This window comes from Micropterus dolomieu, linkage group LG17 (assembly GCF_021292245.1).
Source record: "Micropterus dolomieu isolate WLL.071019.BEF.003 ecotype Adirondacks linkage group LG17, ASM2129224v1, whole genome shotgun sequence".
NCBI lineage: Eukaryota > Metazoa > Chordata > Actinopteri > Centrarchiformes > Centrarchidae > Micropterus > Micropterus dolomieu.
Window position 1 is genome coordinate 5,042,529 of NC_060166.1, and position 18,634 is coordinate 5,061,162.

Here is an 18,634-nt window from a genome sequence, read left to right on the forward strand (position 1 = left end):
CTAAACAGTGGCTAACACTGTTATTCTATCTTTATTAAGATGTTGCAATTAATTAAACAATGATGACTGGTGATTCAAACTGCATTAAATCCTTTTTTTGGCCAGCTGGTGGCAGAATAAGCAGGAAATTACACGTTTGACATGAACTTGTAACTTTAACAGTTTCCTATTTACACATCAAGCAGTTACGAGCAACAATATCATCAATTTGGAGTTGTGTTTATGACCCCCTGAAGAATATCATTTCAACATTCACTCTCTTTTAGCTCTGTTTTTGGTCTACCAGCTCCTTACGGAAATACTCTGGCCCTTTAGCTGCTTAACACTCCACTATGTTCACCAGCTAGTCTCTAACTGTATCTGTCTGCTATTTGTGTTATGATTAGGCCTTGCCTCCTTCTTCTTCCTAGTGTTCTCCCTGTGATTCCCTCCCCTGCTGTCTCTGTCTGTCTTGTTTGTCATGTGCTCTGTGTGTGTTCATGGGCGTGTCCAATCCTGGCTCCTGTCCACCTGCAGCGTCTCCCACCTGCGGCTCATCCAGTAATCAACCTGTGCAGTCAAATACTTTGGTTCAGCTCCCACTCTTAGTTCGTCAGTTTACCTCCTGTGGTACAATGGCTTGCAAATTCTTTGTATCTCTGCATTTTTGAATGTTGTTTGTGAACCTTGCCTAATGTCCTGTTTTTGTCCACCTCAGTATCCACCTGAGACGCTGCCCGCCTGCCTACCTGCACCCTGCCTGTCAGCCTGCCAAGCCACTCCACCCTGAACAGAACTGAAGGACACCATTACCAAGCCCCGCTCTGACTGGAAGCCTCCGCTTAATCCCAAACCATTCGTTCCCTTTCCTGCACTGTTAATAATAATAATAATTCCAGTTGTGTGTTTGACATCTAACTTGTGTCCACCTCTGAATCCTCCAGTGAAACCGTAACAATTTGGATCTGGGCAGGTAGCAAACCGTGGGTTTATCAGAGCTTGCTCACGACTGGACAGATGAGGACCATGAGCGGGGAAATTCCATTTGAGGGCCAGTAAACCAGGACAATGAACTAAAATATTGATCAGAAAATAATGTCTGGATCACTGGTTCTATGCTTTAAGACTTCTGATCCTTAAAAGCAATGCTTACTTGTGACCTCTTTTCAAGTGTTGCAAATGTCTACAACTTCTATGTAGACATTTAGACACATGTAGACACTTCTATGTAGACATTATGATTTACTGATGCTGATTGCTGTTTCAATAAAAAAAACACAACAAAAAAAAGTGATTAAAAAATCATTGTGTTGCAGAAATTGTCTTGACATAATTTATTAAATTAAAATTTGACACTTTTATGCTGTTATGTTAATGGTTCTTACCCCCATTTTCTTTGCTGTTTTTATCTATGGTTTTATTTTTATTATGGTTTTATAAGTTCTGTTTTCATCTTTAGTTTAGTATAGATTTTATGGATGTAATTCATGGAATCCTGAACCTTTGTTTTCTTAGCGTTAAAACTCTCCCACCCTCAGATCTATACTGCATGTGGTGTGTCAAGACTTACTCTCACTTGCTCACACAATCTAAGAAATGCAGAGCGATGTTATATAAAGAATGTTGTATGAAACAGAAATACGGAGATGTAAAAGTATAATTACTTTCTGACTTGGTTGTCCTAAGACCTCAAAGACCCCAAATAATTCCCACAGCACAAATTGTTTCTCATATATCTTTGAGTGCAATCTTTTGCATTCAGAAGAATTTACAATAGCTGTGCAGCACGCCGACACATCTGTGAGTGAGCTGAGACATTATTCTGGCCATATGTGATTGGAGCTGGTCGAAATCCTTGCAGACTCTGACAGACACTGACAAGCAGGGTCTGCCTTATACATGCAGCTGTATTTCCCCAGAGAGTCTGTCACATTCCTGCCTCCACAGAGCAACACAACGCCATTTTCAACAGGGGCCCCGGGTCACAAAGAGAAGAGCTCCAATTGCCACCATGAAGCCGTGATTTGGCCTTTCGGTGCCTCATTTTCTTCCCTCTGCCTTTTCTCTTAGGTCCTGGGCAGCAGGAAAAGAATGACGCCTGCTTAACAAAAAAATAATGAATGTCATTTTGAGGCAGACGCGAGAGGAAGTGAGGACATAGTGGGTTAGAGACAAGAGGAGGGAAGGAAAAGGGGAAAGGGGGGACGTTGAGGAGGCGAGTATATTACGGAGCTGGCAAATGTGCCCTCATGCCAGGGAGTCAATTTGAGTGAAGCCGTGCAATGTGACATCATTTACTCAGAAATCCCTAATTTGTCAGCATTAATATTTCAGCCCCAGCATTGCCTGTCACAGCATGCCAGAGATGACTGATCAATCTATAAAATGGCCGCAGCTAATTTATTTAATATTTATGTGTAAAGTCATGTGCAGGAGAGCAGCTGAATTTATTCCGCCTTTCTGTGCTCTTACGCCCAAGAACTTTTCTAACAAGATCAGGTCAAAACTAGTATATGGCTGGACATTGTAAGGTCAGTGTGGTATATATGATAGTCAGTGGTATCTATAATGTGAATTCCTGGAAATCAAATATCAATTTGCAATTTTCTGTAGTGTATTTGTTCTTAAGGTGCACTGAAGTAGAACATCACAGTTGCAAGAACAAACCTTTTCACTCATAACTTCACTCTTAAGATGTTTTGTGTGAAAAAGAACATTCTTTTATAATTATATCTTTTTAATTATATTTTAACTTCCCTTGCTTTTTAATTGGTTTCAATCTGCAGGATGTCCCTCGTTTTTCTAAGACTCACTGTTTTGTCAGAGTGATTGTTATTTGGGATGCTTTAACTGTGCACGCTCCCTCATGGAGAGCTGTTTTCTCTCCTGCTCTGCTCTGTGCTGGACTGTTACAGTGTGTAACCTTCGTCTCCGCTTCTCACAGCAGTAGGTGTAATGTTGTTTTCCAGTTTCATTCCCTCATGGTGAATATCAGATACTGTCTCTGTGCCCTCTGTGCACATACTGTATGATATACTGTGATGCACTATTGCACTGGCGAGGTACCGACTGGTTCTTAGTTTCTCGTTAAGTGGGTGTGTGCTTGTGCGTACCGGATGGAGCAGTGGGGTACGGACCTTATCTTGATTTTCGTTCTCAACTAAACTTATACACAAAGGCGAGACCAAGGTGGGGCCAGTGGGCGTGCACTAAAAGTTTTCAGTGCTGCGAGAGCAGTGAACCTACTAGCAATAGCCATAGAGGGCTGCGCCTATAGTCATTCAATCTGGAGTCACAGTACGTAACTAACATTCAATTTTGTTCGTGCCTATTTTAAAATAACAATGGCCAAAGAGGAAACTCCTCGAAACACTCGACCAACCAGTGGTGTAACTTCATCACTCACTCACTCACTCACTCACTCAGATAGTCACAGACTTGGCAGACTGGCTTCATTTTTTATTTTTATTTTAACCTTACAGAGAATGTGAGAAATGTTGCTATACAACATGTAATGCTGCACACAAATATGCCAAGCTTTGTTTACATTAGAGTAAGTCCCTTGACTTTTCTAGCCAATTAGAAATGAACAGGTATGAGGTGAGTTGGACAATGACACAGACTGATGGGTGGAGAATATTAGTCATGTTTTACCCAGTGTATTTTAAAAAAATTTTTTTCTGAACTGCACCACTCTGTTTGCCTTTAAATGTTCTTATTTCCAAAATTCATCATCTCAAGTGTGCAGCAGACTGAAAGCGCACATAAAAAGAAAAATCTTAAATTGCAATTTTTGTAAGTTAGTAAGTTATTTCATGATTTTCATTATAAGTGGAGTTTTTTTGTCAAACTTCTCTCTTCTTGTTTTATGCACTTATGCATTTGTAATGTTGCAGTATAGATATAGTGGATTCAGATCTCCTTATTGTAAGAGGAGGTGTCACCTTTATGTCTGTATACTGTATAGCCTGTGTATTCCTTAAAATGGACATTCACATGGTTAACGTTTTGGGACCCTGCAATATAAGGTGTGCAGACCACTTCTGTTTACTTTTCTATGCCCATGTTTTGCTCCTGTTCCTAATATCATACATGATGAGTGTGGAACTGCTCCTTCAGGACATAGTTGATGTGTTGTTCAGGTGCTGACCTCTAGAATCTCAGTCAACTTAATCATTTTGTATGATTCAGCTCTTTATTGGTTCACCCTTTTCCCTTTGTTAGGTGCTTTTTTTCTTTTTACCTGTATTTTACCAGGAAAGTCCCATTGAGACAATCTCTTTTACAAGTGAGACCTGGCCAAGAAGGCACCACAATCAAAATACATTACAAGAAGAAACAGCGCAATTAAAATAAAATACAATACAGTTCAAAAGACACAAGCATTTGGAGTCATACATAGAGAATACATATCCAAACAGAGTGACAGATGCATACATGTAACCAGCATAACTTAATGGGCTAAGTATTAAAACAGATGCATGCATCAGTTGAGATTTCTGATATCTTTTTTGTAGGCAGCCAAGGAGATGAGTGTGCCAAGCTTAAGTTTAACTTGGAGTTCATTCCAAGACCAGGGGCTGTGTATTATTAATATAATACATGTTGGAAATGAACTGTTCCATGTTTATGGTTCATATGTAGAACCTCCTTATTCTAGACAGTTGAACATGATGTATCTAAGTGCCTAAACAGAAGTGGCAGCTATTCTCCTTCAATAAATGTGAATCGTCTTAAAGCCCCTCCTAATCTGTGTTTATGACTGTGTTTGCAGGACCTTCTGTGTCATTGTCTTATTCCATACATTGCTCACAGAATGATGCCTTCTGTGGGGATAAATTTTTAGCATAACCCGCATTGTAGGCAATTATTTACTGACTTGTGATGGTAAAATCCCTCCATTTTCTGCTTTTGTTGGCAGCAGCACTGCACATTTACACAATAGGCATTTAGCACGGACAGCATAATTATGACAGCACACTGGGGCTGAAAGTGCTGGGACAGCGCCAAGGCAAAAGCCGCTCAAACCCTCATCCTTCAATGTCGCCCATGAAGATCATTATGAATGAAAATTAGTGCTGGTGGGACGCGGTGGCGCTGTAGAAAAACACCATGGCAGAGTGTTGGGAGCACGGCTTCCCTGTACGCTAGGACATTACCGCCATAGCAATCTGAAGTATCTCTGAATGCATACAAGTTATATACTGTATTATGCTTCTTACACTTGAATTGTAACAAGGAAAATGACTGCTGCTGAGAGAGAGTGTGACGTCACTCCAAACCTTGATCTTTCCCGAATCTTAACAAAAGTTATTTTAATGCTTAAATGCACCGCTCGCCCCTCTCTTTCCAAGTGAGCAGGAGAAGCTATGGTGTAGGACTCGCTCTGTCTGCTCTTGTGCTAAATAATACGTGTGGTCCTCTATTTGTCCAAATTCCTCTTCTTTTCTTACTTCTAATAAACCAGACAACAACTACTACTGGTACTACTAATGCTACTTGTTCTTCATAAATATTAAATGTAGTGACGAAATGCGCTCTGTAGAAACATGGCGATGTCTATGTAAGAGGACTCACCATCTACTGCATGTAAAGTAGTATATAAAGGTTAGCAATGTGTGCTCTTTAATTAATAAAAAAAATTATAAAAAATTTAAAATAAGAAAGTTGGTGTGGGTTCATAAGAGGGGTGTGAAATTGGGGGTTTGTATTTGGGCATGTCTGGTCTTATCCTCTAATAGAGGTGGTGGGAGGTTGATCAAAAGGTGAAGACAGGTGTGAAAAGGGGGTTTGTGTATGTGGGGGGATGTCCGGTTTTATCCTCTAAAAGCGGATGTTGAGGTTTGGGAGTGGCTTTAGCAGTCAGTTGTATATATAGCAGGCTAGTTTTTGACTTACATCTGACCTCGAGCATGGAACAGGGTGACTGAACAATTTTGGGTGAAGCCGCATTGCTTGATGAAATTTTGCTTTGTGAAAGCACACCGCACATTAGTTTTTCAGCCAAAGACTGGAATTACTTCTAAAACAAAGCCTGTAAAGATGAGTGCTTCAAAAGGAGACTACACCACACAATGGTGCAGCTCTGTGCATGGATAGCTCTACCGCGTAGAGACAGACCTTGAAGTCTACGACCCAGAATCCTACATCTTTTTTAGATCATGCGAGGACGATTCTATCATTCAAAATGCAAGGATGGGAACCCCAGAGCAACAAAAAGGCTATCCCATCACGTCTAAAGAGTGGGAGACGTGGTTCAGCACCGGCTTTGTGGTCCAGTGGGGAGAATGGGATAGAATCCTTGAAGTCTTCTCACACATTGATAAATTATTCTACACTTCCTGTGTACACAGAAACAGAGAACATGACGGCAAGGTGATCAGAAATAGCCAGGTCAACAGATTGTAGATGGGTGGGGGTTGTACCTGTGGAGCAGGTATTGGCATAGGGGATGACATCAACAGCCGTAGGTTAAATGAATGTAGGTGCGGCTCACACTGATGGCGACGTTGCTAAGTAGTGATACATCAAATAGCAGGAGTAGCCGGGGATGTCTCCAGGTAAACAAACTTAAGTCGCACAGCCCTGTGCACATAGCGGGGGCGACATAAGAGAGCATGAGAAGCGGCGACAGACACGCCAGTGTCCTCCCGCGTCCGAGCCATTCCATCCCGGGGTCAGTCTGCTAGCTACTGCTACTGTTAGAAGTATTATACAGGTAACCATAGATTATTATTTACACAACATACTGCAGCAAAAAGCTAAACAAACGTGTGTATTGCGCTACAACCTCACACCTGCACTGACACGCTACCCTTCTTTTATATCAAAGGACATAAGAGAGAAATTACGCAGAAGCTTATTAACAAAAATTTTGCTGATGCTCAAAAAGTACGTACTACGTGGTCTTGGCTTGGTGTGAGTGCAGTATTCGAGACATTGCAGCAGGTGCTCTACAGATTTGTCTGAGGAACCCTTTTCTCATTGCCTCGCTTAAACGGGTAGTTAGAGTGGAGGACAGTGTGAGCACAGTAGTTAAGGAATCTCTGGATATCTGGAAGGGGAAAAAACACTAAAAACAATGGGGCATGTGTCTAGTCTACTAAACTATGTCAAAAACAGATACATCTTGTATAAGATGAGAGTACTGTTGTGTGAAGCTGATAGGACACTATGTTGTTCTAGATTTACACGAAAGACAGAATGTGTCAGAGTACCATGGTGCAAATGACAGTGGATAAATATGCAGATGTGAAATCTATTCTGCTCGATATAGCAAATGTTTTTCCTGTGAACTATAATGATTTTCATATGGGGTATGTGTTTTGTTTTTGTACTTTTAGCATTGGTTTGTGTTTTAATGCTAACCAGAAAACAACATGTCGATGTTGCTGATGTAATGTATTGCTTAACTGAATCTTTGGTTTGTAAAAACATAGGTGCTTGTACTAATTTTCTGAAAAGTGTATACTTGTAATCATTGCTGACGGATATGTTGCGTATGTCGTTGGAAATAAAATACTTGAACACAGACGTTGAAGCGTCAGTCTATGTAACAAAGATCATGGAGGAGGTGATGAGGAATACTGTATATACTATGCAACAGAAAATGCAGGGGGTTACGGAGGCAAGCAAAAACTTAAAAAGGCCACATTTGACACTACTGGAGTTCGGTGCGCAGATTCAGATTTAGAAAACTGGCTCATGAAGCAAGATGCCTATACTCTACACAAGACAGCTCCATTGCATTTTAAGAGAAACAAGGTTTTAGTGAATTCAATAGATTGGCAATTCCAGCTAGATTTAGTTGACATGTCTGCTTATTCTGCTGAAAATTATGGGGTACGCAATTTATTAACGTGTACAGATTTGTTTTCAAAACACGCATGGATGCGTTGTTTAAGAAATAAGAGTGGTGAATGCGTCACAGCATCATTTAAAGATATCTTAGCTGAAGGTAGAATACCGCATAAAATTCAAACAAACGGGGTAAAGAGATCTTAAACAAAGATTTCGATGCGTTAATGAAAATCGTACACTTTACCACATCAAATGAGACTAAGGCATCTGTAGTAGAGCGCTTTAACAGGACTCTGAAATCCAAATCATAGTCATCATCGTAGTATTAAAATGAAACCGACTGATGTAACAAAAGACGATGAAGATATCGTATTTAACAACTTGTATAATACAAAAGACCAAAAAGAGTAATTGGTTTTAAATATAAGGTGGCCGATACTGTAAGAATTTCAAATCTAGGCGGCACTTGGTTATGAGCAAAATTATACTGATGAATATTTTACTGTAAAGGAATGCGTGTCAAGGGACCCACCTGACATGAGCAATACAATAGCAATCTTTAGAACAAACTATCCAATCCTTTACACTTTAAATCAGCATACGAAGTCAGTTTGATAGTCAAACAATATCCAAAATCATGTAAATCTTTTTCATCAGAAGACTCAAAGGTTGTTGTGTGATAAAAAATCCAACAAGAGAGTAGTTCTATTAGTGACACAGGGATTCTATGCGACAATGTCACAGATAATAGCTGAACTAAACAGTTGTTTATCTTAAAACGACATGGGTTACATTGAGCTTGATTACAACAATATTACCAACAGAGTTAGCATTTTACCAACGAGAGACGTAGAGTTAACGTTTCATGGAAAACTTGCACAAATGTTGGGATTTATCCCGGGAACGGCTTATAAAACTCACGAGGGAATTGCGACATTTAGATCTCAACCACGAACTAACAGTGTTGACACAGATGCCATATATAGCACCACATCCTGCCGATGTTAATGTAGGGATGTATATTTGTTTATACCGATACTGTTGATCACCAAACAGTACGGGATAGTTACATCCCTCTTTTAAGAATAGTATATATATCAGGGTCAAAACGCCATATGATCACAAATACATATGACAGACCACACTACCTGAGGCTCTGGAAAACACACATTGACAGTATCGCGATTTCTCTCAAGACAGATCAGAATCACCATATCCCTTTTACGTACGGGAAAGTGATAATAATGCTACACTTTTGGCCTATGAAATACCAGTATTGGACATACACGTATAGTAGCCGTGGCTCCCCGACCAATAAAATGACCTCCTGGGAAAAGAGGGAGTTCCCCACCAAAGAGGCGTAGCCGAACAACAAATAAGAAGACCCATACTAAGACTAGAAAAAATAAACAAGCAAGGAGAAGCAAGTCGACAAAACGTCAGAAGACAAGAGACATTTTCTAACAAGAATGTCGTTGGTACATAGCCTGTCACAAGAGTGCGTTGAGCTAGACCTGTTTATGGTGCCGTTAACACAAACAAGTATTGAGAAATGCATCTTCGAATTTGCTCCTCTAGCAGCCGTATCAAACTCTGCACCCCTTGAATTTATCATTCCAGCTAGTACAGAGGACTACCTGGATCTAAACAATACGTTTTTGTACACACGCGTAAAAATCACCAAAGCTAACGGCGGAAACCTGGATCAAGCAGACGAAGTGGGCTTTATCAACTACCCTGGATGTACAATTTCACAGGTCAACATATCGTTGGGGGACCAACTCATAACGCGATCATCAATCACATATCCTTACAGGGGTATAATAGAGTGCCTTTTGAACTACGGAAAGGACGCTCTGCAGACACAGTTTGGATCCGGACAATTTTGCATGGATACAGCAGGTCATATGGACGACGCAACGGCTGGAGGACGCAATGAGGGACTAGTTAAAAGAATGGAGTACACACAAGGCGGCCGTGTAGTGGAGCTAATATCCCCTTTACATTCTGACTTGTTCTTTCAAGATAAGTTAATGATAAATGGAATAGACCTCAAGATAAAATTCATAAGAGCTACCGAATTTTGCTTAATGCGCAACACTGTAGACGACTTTCGGGTTAACATCATGTCAGCAAGCCTGTTTGTAAAGAAAGTCACCGTATCTACGACTGTTAAGCTAGCGCATGTTAAGGCATTAACGCATGGCAATGTTAAATATCCCTTAAAAATTCTTTAAAACATATTCTTGGGACAAATACCTAAATTTACTGTAGTAGGATTTGTAGATCATGAGGCATTTACAGGTAGTTACGCACGTTTCTGTAACTTTCGTATTTCAAACAAATAGGAGACTTAGCACATTTTTACAAAACTCTCTTCATCGCATTGCATCATGGGAATACTGAGGGACCGCCTTTAAGTTCAACTTCCACTGGAAGCCAAAGTGTTTTAGCAGCTGAACAGCAGCATGCTTTTACACCTGCATGGCAGTAGGGGGTGGTAAATGACCTCTCTGTAACTTTTAAGTCTTTTGTCAGGGTCTCTGTCAGTCCCCGGGCCTTTCCGAAACTACACCCTCTCCACTTCCACTCCGACACGGAGAGAACTCTGGTCGAAGTCACCCTCCAGGCCAAATCAAGCTCCCTGAATACAACGGACAACTTTCAGACAAACTACCCTCTCCCCCCAGAGTAAATAGAATCTGACGTTACCGCTGCACTCCCTGCTATAATACGTGTATCAAATAAACAACAGTGGTATTAAGATTTAGGAAAGATGTTGAGGAAAAGTGTGTTTTTTGCAATAATGAAACTGAAAGCATTTGTCATTCATTTTGTGTGTGTGTGTTAGTGTCAAATATTCTTTAAGAACATGACTTTAGATATTTACCAAAAAATACACATTATATTCTTTTATGAAATTGATATTCATTGTAAAGAAAAGCCTATTTGAACCTCTTTAACTTTGCCTATATGAACAATGTTACATTCACAAATACAACATTTCAATATAAATCATATGGACTACGTTGTTAACCTGTGAATGGTGACGTGACAATGTCAGTGTAGTTAACACGTTAACCGGCGAAGTCACACAGAACGCAAATTGAAAGAAAGGTCCCCCATCGTGCAGCAAAGGGTGTTACACACCTGTAACAAGCCAGCATCGGTGCTGACTCGGCATTTGAGACTTTAGGAATACTACCTCTCTGTGTTCGCTATCTGTTTTTTTTTTCCACACATAAACCCGTCCCGATTCACCAACTCTGGCGTTTGCTCATACCATACTTGATAACAGTATTGCATCATATAGACTTAGTATATTTCAATGATAAAAATGACAAATATAAAACATCAGCGGTTGTAGGTCCATAATTACGCTTTCATGTCAACCCGACTGCTGTCTGGCTGTAATCCCATCCTATTCTCTCCCACCAACGCAGTCCCACACTCCCCCAAGATCCTCCCTTACATTGGCGGCGCCACTTGGGCAGTTTCTTAATCTCCTTTTATTAACACAATGGATTCTAATTGTAGAAACATTTAAAAGCAGCCTGAGTATGCCATCTCTTTCTGAGGGATATCTATGTAACTTGGAGGTCAAAGTCTTAAAAAAAACTTGAGTAAAGAAATGTGCTTTAGCACAGTATCGATAATCCCTACACCTTTTCTTTAACTGTTGTTTATGCAGTGTTTTGCAAGTCTATTCATCATGATGGCCCTCAAAATATACATAAATAAACACATATAGGAATCCTGACAATAAAACGGTTTTATCTTTAAATAGATCTATTGCTATATCTACATTTATTTATAGACATTGTTTATAGACATTGTTTATAGACGTTGTTTGCGTTATGAGGATGACACAGGTTTTAAGGTTCACTCATGCACACTGTTTTGAGGTAAGCTATTAACACATTATTTTAGATTATAAACAAAGTCACAATTGTATTTGTTTAAATAAGAAAAGGTATCCAGCAGATGCCTAGCAGCCAGGATAACTTTAGCTTTAACCTTTATATACTACTCACCTAGATAGAAAGGGCTCATTCTAAGGTAATAAAAACATAACGGTTCATTATGTAAGGTCTTAATACACCACTGAAAACATAGTTATGTATGTTATATTGCATTTGTGACAATAGAGCCACCCAAATATCACATGATGTAAGTCACGTGATTTATGTGACTTATGTGTGACTTACGGACGTAAATCACGTGACTTAACTTACAAGTTAGTAAAGCTATGTAATGTACTTTTTTTACTCTATCTTTTTCTAACCTACCTAACCAAGTAGTCTTGTTGCCTTAATCTCACCAAACTGCGACCGTTAAACAATGCTTACCACATGTTTAACATCATGACTTATGTCACATACTTAAGGTCTGGTACACCTGTCACTGGACTGGTACTTTCCAACAGTTATATACATATATGTCACATTGACAATCGACCCTTTTTGCTGTTTAGGTATGAGGACATGTTGCAAATACCTTATCCCAATTGCCTGTTTTTTATGAGAAAATGTGATGACATAATAAAAAGTAGGCTGTAAGTAAACTGATCATGTAGCTAAAAAGACAATAAAACAATAATATAAATGTTTTACTGTGTCTACAATCTGCTGTATAGCCTTGTTTTTCTGTGACTGGGGCACAGACTGATGCACTGCATAAAAAAATATAGACTCATCATTCATTTCAATAGCAACTGAACCTGATTCAGTTTTTGCCAAAATTAAATGCAATTTCATCTAGCAGGGGTCTGGAGGGTTGACATTAGATCACACCTTTGGAATCTGACTAGCCAACCCATTTTCTTAAACAACGGCACTTTATTTGGAACTGTACAGTGTTGGGCAAGTTACTCAAAAATTAGAGTTAATAGTTATTTATTAGTCTGTAAAAAAGTAATAATATTACTTAACTTTACTTGGCTATATTACTATTAGGGCTGCATGTAACGATGATTTTAGTATTTGAAGCTTCGATAGATTATTTCAACGATACATTGATGCGTCGTTGAAGAAGTACTTTTGCTTGGCTAGTCTAGCACCCTTCCCCCCCATCAGCTGTGCACGTTTATAGTGTGTCATACAGAAAACATCAGACCAACAACTAGACAGCTGCTTTCCAAACACAAACATCACCCAAGTGCTGTACAATATATATAATAAAGGCTCGTGCAGACTACACGACTTTCAGCGTCAGCTGATGGCCGTGCCGTTCACACAACTTGCCGTCATATGACGGCAGTCTTGAAGTCTACAGAGACAGCTGTTAGTGAGTTAAAAGGTGCAGCTCCCCGACACCCAGTTAACTCATGACTGTGAGGTTACAACTCACATTTTCAGTTGAGGTCTGGGCTTGCTTTGGCTAGCCTTCAACTCAGCAATCAATCACAATTTCAGTTAAATTCTAAAGTTGTTGTTACTGTTACCTTGTCCGCTGGCAGAACACCGGGGCTTTCTGATAGTGGTGTCGTGCTCTTGCGGAGGAGACATAAGTTCCGTTTTACAGTGGATGGACGGTAACATTACAGAATTGTTGTTTTCTTTAGCTTGAAATAATCCCATACTTTGGACACTTTCTTCTATGTCCCTCGCTATTTTCTCTCTCTTCCTCCACTTTGCAAACAGCTCCATTATAATCACTTCGTGTTCACAGCGTAAGTGCGATTTAATAAATGTCCATGCGAAACACTGTGCTGTATGGTTAAATGGAGTCCTAGCATCACTGGTAGTAGCAACTGGACTTTCTTTCTGTAAGTTTCATGTTGCTGTGCTGCTTTAGCAGATGCTTCAATAAATTAAATGTAGAATTGTTTGCGGCGGAAAGCTTTTTGTTTACAGCGGACGATAATGTTCTTTGTATCTTAGACTGTGACACAATCAATGTTGGGAGTAATGCAATTACAATATGTGTATTGCTTTTTGCTGTAACACCGTAATAAAACACATTACTAAAAATAAAAAAAAATCAGTAATATTATACCCGTTACAACACACCTATGCAGGCACACTACTATCAGAATAATGCGACCATTAAATAGCAGTGAAAGTAACTCAAGAGTAAAGCAAAAGTAGTGTATAGCATTACAATTAAGAGACAGTAATATTGTAATATAACAAATTTCATTCAAATGACAGTAACTAGTAATCTATAATGTATTACGTTTTGGAAGAAACTTAGTAGTAGTAGTAGTTACTTACACCTGTGGAAAGAACACCTATCTCCCTTGTTCTCCATTATTGCTTTAGCTTTTTGGCTAACAGCTGACTTTAACAACATAAGGTACGGTGACGCTGACCTGCTGCGCAGTTGCCAATTGCCGAGGATGGTGCGTTCAGTAACGCAGCGTTACTTGGATTAGTAACTTTAATAATATTACTGTTTTGGAAAAGTAATCCGTTATACTACTAGTTACTGGGAAAAGTAACTGAGTAACTGAGTAACGGGTTACTGCCCAACACTGGAACTGGATCTTTTGTTAACAGGTGCAATTCAGTCTTAAACCTGAGCAGCAGTAATATACCAGAGTAGTGTCTATCCTGGCCATAACATAGAACAGTGACTTTGAACATGGCTTTGCTAATCAGTCAAAAGAAGTGGTCACACAGGTCCTGAAGTCTCTGGGGATTCTGGGCTACATTCGTTACACTCGATCATCTCGCTACTTGGTACTCCTGAAAGATGTGAGTAGACTTCATAAAACTGTGTTATTGGTTCAAGCTGTAGTAAGCTAAATATTTTCTTCTTTGTTTTATTTCCACGATGCTTGCTAGCATAACTCGTGTTATAAAATATAACAAAATATAGCTATGTCCCAGATAGCACACATAAGTCTCACCGATGTTGGCCTCAGGTGGTACTATATTAAATTTAGGGCTGTCCCCGACTATGGATTTACATAGTCAAATCAGAATCGTCAAGTCCTGCCTATAGTTGACTGCTAGTCGAATCATGTGTGTGTTTTTGTGCGCAGCGATTGCGAGCCGGGGGGTTTTACACACGGTAGCTCCGCTTCAATCTTGAGAAGCTGCAGAGCTGCAGTCTCTATTCATTCAACTTACACTGTAAATATCCAGCTAAACTGAGGCTTTTTGAAGACCCTTTTCTCTCTCTCTCTCTCTCTCTCTCTCTCTCACCTGTCATTCACCGGTCTTTTGCAGACTTTAGCGTGCATTCTGTGCTGCTGACAACTACATAAACGCAGTGCTTCCTGGCGGGTCTATGTCAAGTAGCCAGCTATTTAAAAACGATAAAACATACTTTGTGTGGTTCATCAACGGTGATAAATTGCCCCGCGAGATGCGGACAACTCAGCACAACACCAGTGAAGCTGGGGCTTGGTCTCTTCAGCAAGTCTTCCTCTTCTGACACGACATACGCTACGCCTACACATGGTCACTGACAACTCAGGGTTAGGGTTACAATTTTTACTTTAAAAACATTTACTAAAAATGTTATTCTTTTAACATGTTTATTTACTGCATTAAACGTTGAAATTTATATTGTATTAGGCTGTATATTAAGTTATTGGGAGAAAACTGGTAGTTCTATGTAAAATCAGACGTTGAGCACCCCCATATCGCCAAAATGGAATCAGTTGAATCAGGCTCCGCCCATCAAAGCATTGAACCTTCCACTATTCGGGGTCAGCCCTAATGATATTTGTAGCGTTTGACAAACATCGGCGCATAGTGGGATAACTTCCAAAGTATATTCTCCATTTCATGTCAGGAACAATTCCTGTGCAATAACCCAGTAACTCTGTCTCTAATCAGTTACCTGTTTACTGGCTAACACTTTTTATTTATTTATTCACCATTCTCTATTTCAGTGCTGTTCATACTATGTCATATTGTATATACTGTATACCAATACACCTACCTCAGGTCATAAGGTCATAGGTCTTATTTATTTTTTCCAGCATCCTTTTCACTATGCTCCATCACACTGTGTACATGTGTACATGTATGTGTACCTGTATATCATATCCACCTTCAACATGTACATAATGAGAATAACAGTTTACTCCTGCATCCTTTGCACTCTGATCACTGCACTATTTGTCAATATGTCTATATTGTTTTGTTCATAGTGTGTATGTTAGTGTTGTCTATTCTGTAGTTTGTGTCTGATTTTATTTTATTATTATTTTATTATTGTGTTATGGTATTTTTGTACGAGTAAGCACATTGTTAGCATTGTACAATCCTGAGTCAAATTCCTCGTATGTGTACACATATCTGACAATAAAACTGATTCTGATTCTGAATATGAGATACTAGAAGACGTTTCGTCCCTCATCCAAGAGACTTCTTCAGTTCTGACTGACTGGTAGGGAAGGTCAGATATTGGGATCATTAGCTAGGATCGTCGATACCGCTGGTTCGTCGGTGCTCCTGGCTGTGGTAACGACAGTCGTCATGGCCAAGTCTGAACCACAATCGTTGGTATCTTCACCTGAGGCCAAGAGGAAATGCTTGTTTAATTTCCTGAGAAGTGATGAAAGGACAGCATTGTAAGTGGGGGATAAGTGGTGGTGTAGACCCCTCGTCTGTTCAGTGACGACTTCTCTAAGTCAGTGCCCCACTTCACCCACTCCAGTCAAACAAGTCTGGGCACGCCACTACTTCAAACATGATTCTTTTACTTCTCAACTTGTATCTGGACCTGGTTTTTATTTTTTGTATTTTTTATGAGCTATCAAAGTCAGTTTATTCTTGCCAAAAATGAAAAAAATAAAATCAAAATTAATGTTTTTGTCCACCAGCCAAATGGCTAGTGAATGCTCCAAGTGTATCAGCCACTCACTAGATTACCATTGTTGTTTTAAAGTAAAGTAAGTAAATCTAACAGCCATTTGCAATTTTTACCAGCATTTGGCTGATGGCTGGCTAATTTTGCGCCCTGCTTGCGGCATAATCCCTGCAACCTTGTTTGCAAGCACATAGATATCCGCCTTTTCAGAACCAGCCGTGTAGAAATAGACCGTAACGTCTGTGCCTTTTCACACAGACATCGTTGCATTGCTGTTACTACCAACGTTCCCGGCGGATCAAATCAGACCCCCCTTGCGGGTTCTGTATCTTTCATACAATGCAGCGAGCTGGCATATTGGCACAACACTAATAAAATAATGCAGTGTGAAAGCAGCTAGTGAGTGACACATACATTTTCATGTATGTGTAAATAGACTTGAACTATTATGTTCACTCGTCACATGGCAGAAATGATTAGTTCACGACTCATAACTATGGGTCTTTGGGTTTGAGTTGTTCAATTGTCACGTTCAGCTCAGCCACAGCACTGTGCAGCACTAACTAGTTAAAATGAACAAAATGAGATTAGTTAATTTTACTGACTGAGATTCGAAGATCCACTGATCTCTCCAAGAATTTGGTATCTTTTGCATGACTTTGTAGTCTTGGCATGTTGATCTGTACGAATGTGGATAACGATACTCACTCAAAGTCTCTCCTTGAAAGCTTGACTGATTTCTTCGTCTGAGATGCTTATTTAACAGGGGCCCCGACCAAGGTCTTTTCCCAGTGTGCACTTGGTCAGCCAGTGGGTCAGCAGATGACCAATCCTACCAGTTTACAATACAAAGTGCAAATCTCTTTTCTGCACCACAGTTAGCATTAGCCCCTACAGTCCCTTCATTATATCCGCACTAATTACAAATTCTTAAACCAGTGCCAGACATTACAATAAGACAGTGCAGTGAGCATATGGCATAATATCCTATTAATGAACACTCTAAATTCAAACTCAGGTCAGCGCCATCACGCCGGAGAATGTGTCACTGATCCGATGGAAGCGGGAGGAGGGTGCCACGGGGGGGTGGAAAGGGAGGGATAGGAGGAGGAAGTGACCTTCTTCTAAAATGCACAGACTAATTTAGAGGGGGAAGGCAGCCCCCGGGGCCGTCTCATTGTTTTACTTGTTTAATTTTTTGCCAGCAATTATTGATATAATATTTTGATGGCGAGTCGAGGAAGGAGAAGTCATTAAAAGAGACCAAAGGAGGGAGGAGTGAATTTTTTTTTTCCTTCACTTTGCTTTGCCACTAGCTGGCCCTACTCATCTCCTTTTTTCTTTTACACTCCTCTTTTTCTGCATTTTTCCATCCTGCCAGTCTTCGTCCCTCTCGGGGGGGGGGAAAGTCAGGTTATTTGCATTTGCTGTCACAACAGTGTGAGAAACAAGTGGCCATCTCTCTGGTCCTCAGCACGCTCAGCGTTTTAATGGGGACTGTCAACTACAAGAGAGATGGATGCCCACCCTCCTTCTTTTGGAAAAAGGGGGATGCAAATAGACACATTTAGCATGATAGCACATCTGCAAGTGATAGATGTTCCCTGCAGCGTGTTTCATTTGGATCTGGTTTTTGGAGTTAATCTGCTGAGATGACCCCTGTCTGAAGTGATGCTGGGCCAAATGCAGAGAGAAAGAGGATGACAAAGGTAGCAAAAGGTAGAGAAAGAAGACACTTTGCCTTTATCTGAAATGGAGCTGTGATCAGTCCTTTCCTTGTCAAGGGCTGAAAGGCCATCAGCAGCCAAAATGACTGCCTCACTCCAGCTTTGCATTTGGAACTGATAAATTGTACTGTCCTCTTTATGGGAAATTCATATGCATGTGAAGTCAAAACAACTCTTTTGTTTCCCTGATGAAGAGCTTCAGGGGCTCATCAGATTACACAGGGGCCCTTCCCTCTACCTCTCCCCAGGGATGGCACACTCTCAGTGGGCCCCGGAGCTGGACCCCTGACCCTGGCCCCTGCAAAGCGCTGCGGAGCTGTGTTTGTTTAAAAACCAGACTTAATCCTCAGCAGCAGCTG

The 18,634-nt window shown here is 40.2% G+C and overlaps 1 protein-coding gene and 1 long non-coding RNA gene across 5 annotated transcripts in view; one reads left to right on the forward strand and one right to left on the reverse strand.

Moving 5' to 3' along the window:
• Positions 1 to 18,634, reverse strand: part of pipox (pipecolic acid oxidase) — a 1,053,392-nt gene that overhangs the window by 727,077 nt on the left and 307,681 nt on the right. The window lies entirely within an intron of this gene.
• LOC123985425 lies at positions 471 to 1,371 on the forward strand. The gene is made up of 2 exons (XR_006828654.1): positions 471 to 609; positions 698 to 1,371. It is a non-coding gene; the product is annotated as an uncharacterized LOC123985425 (long non-coding RNA).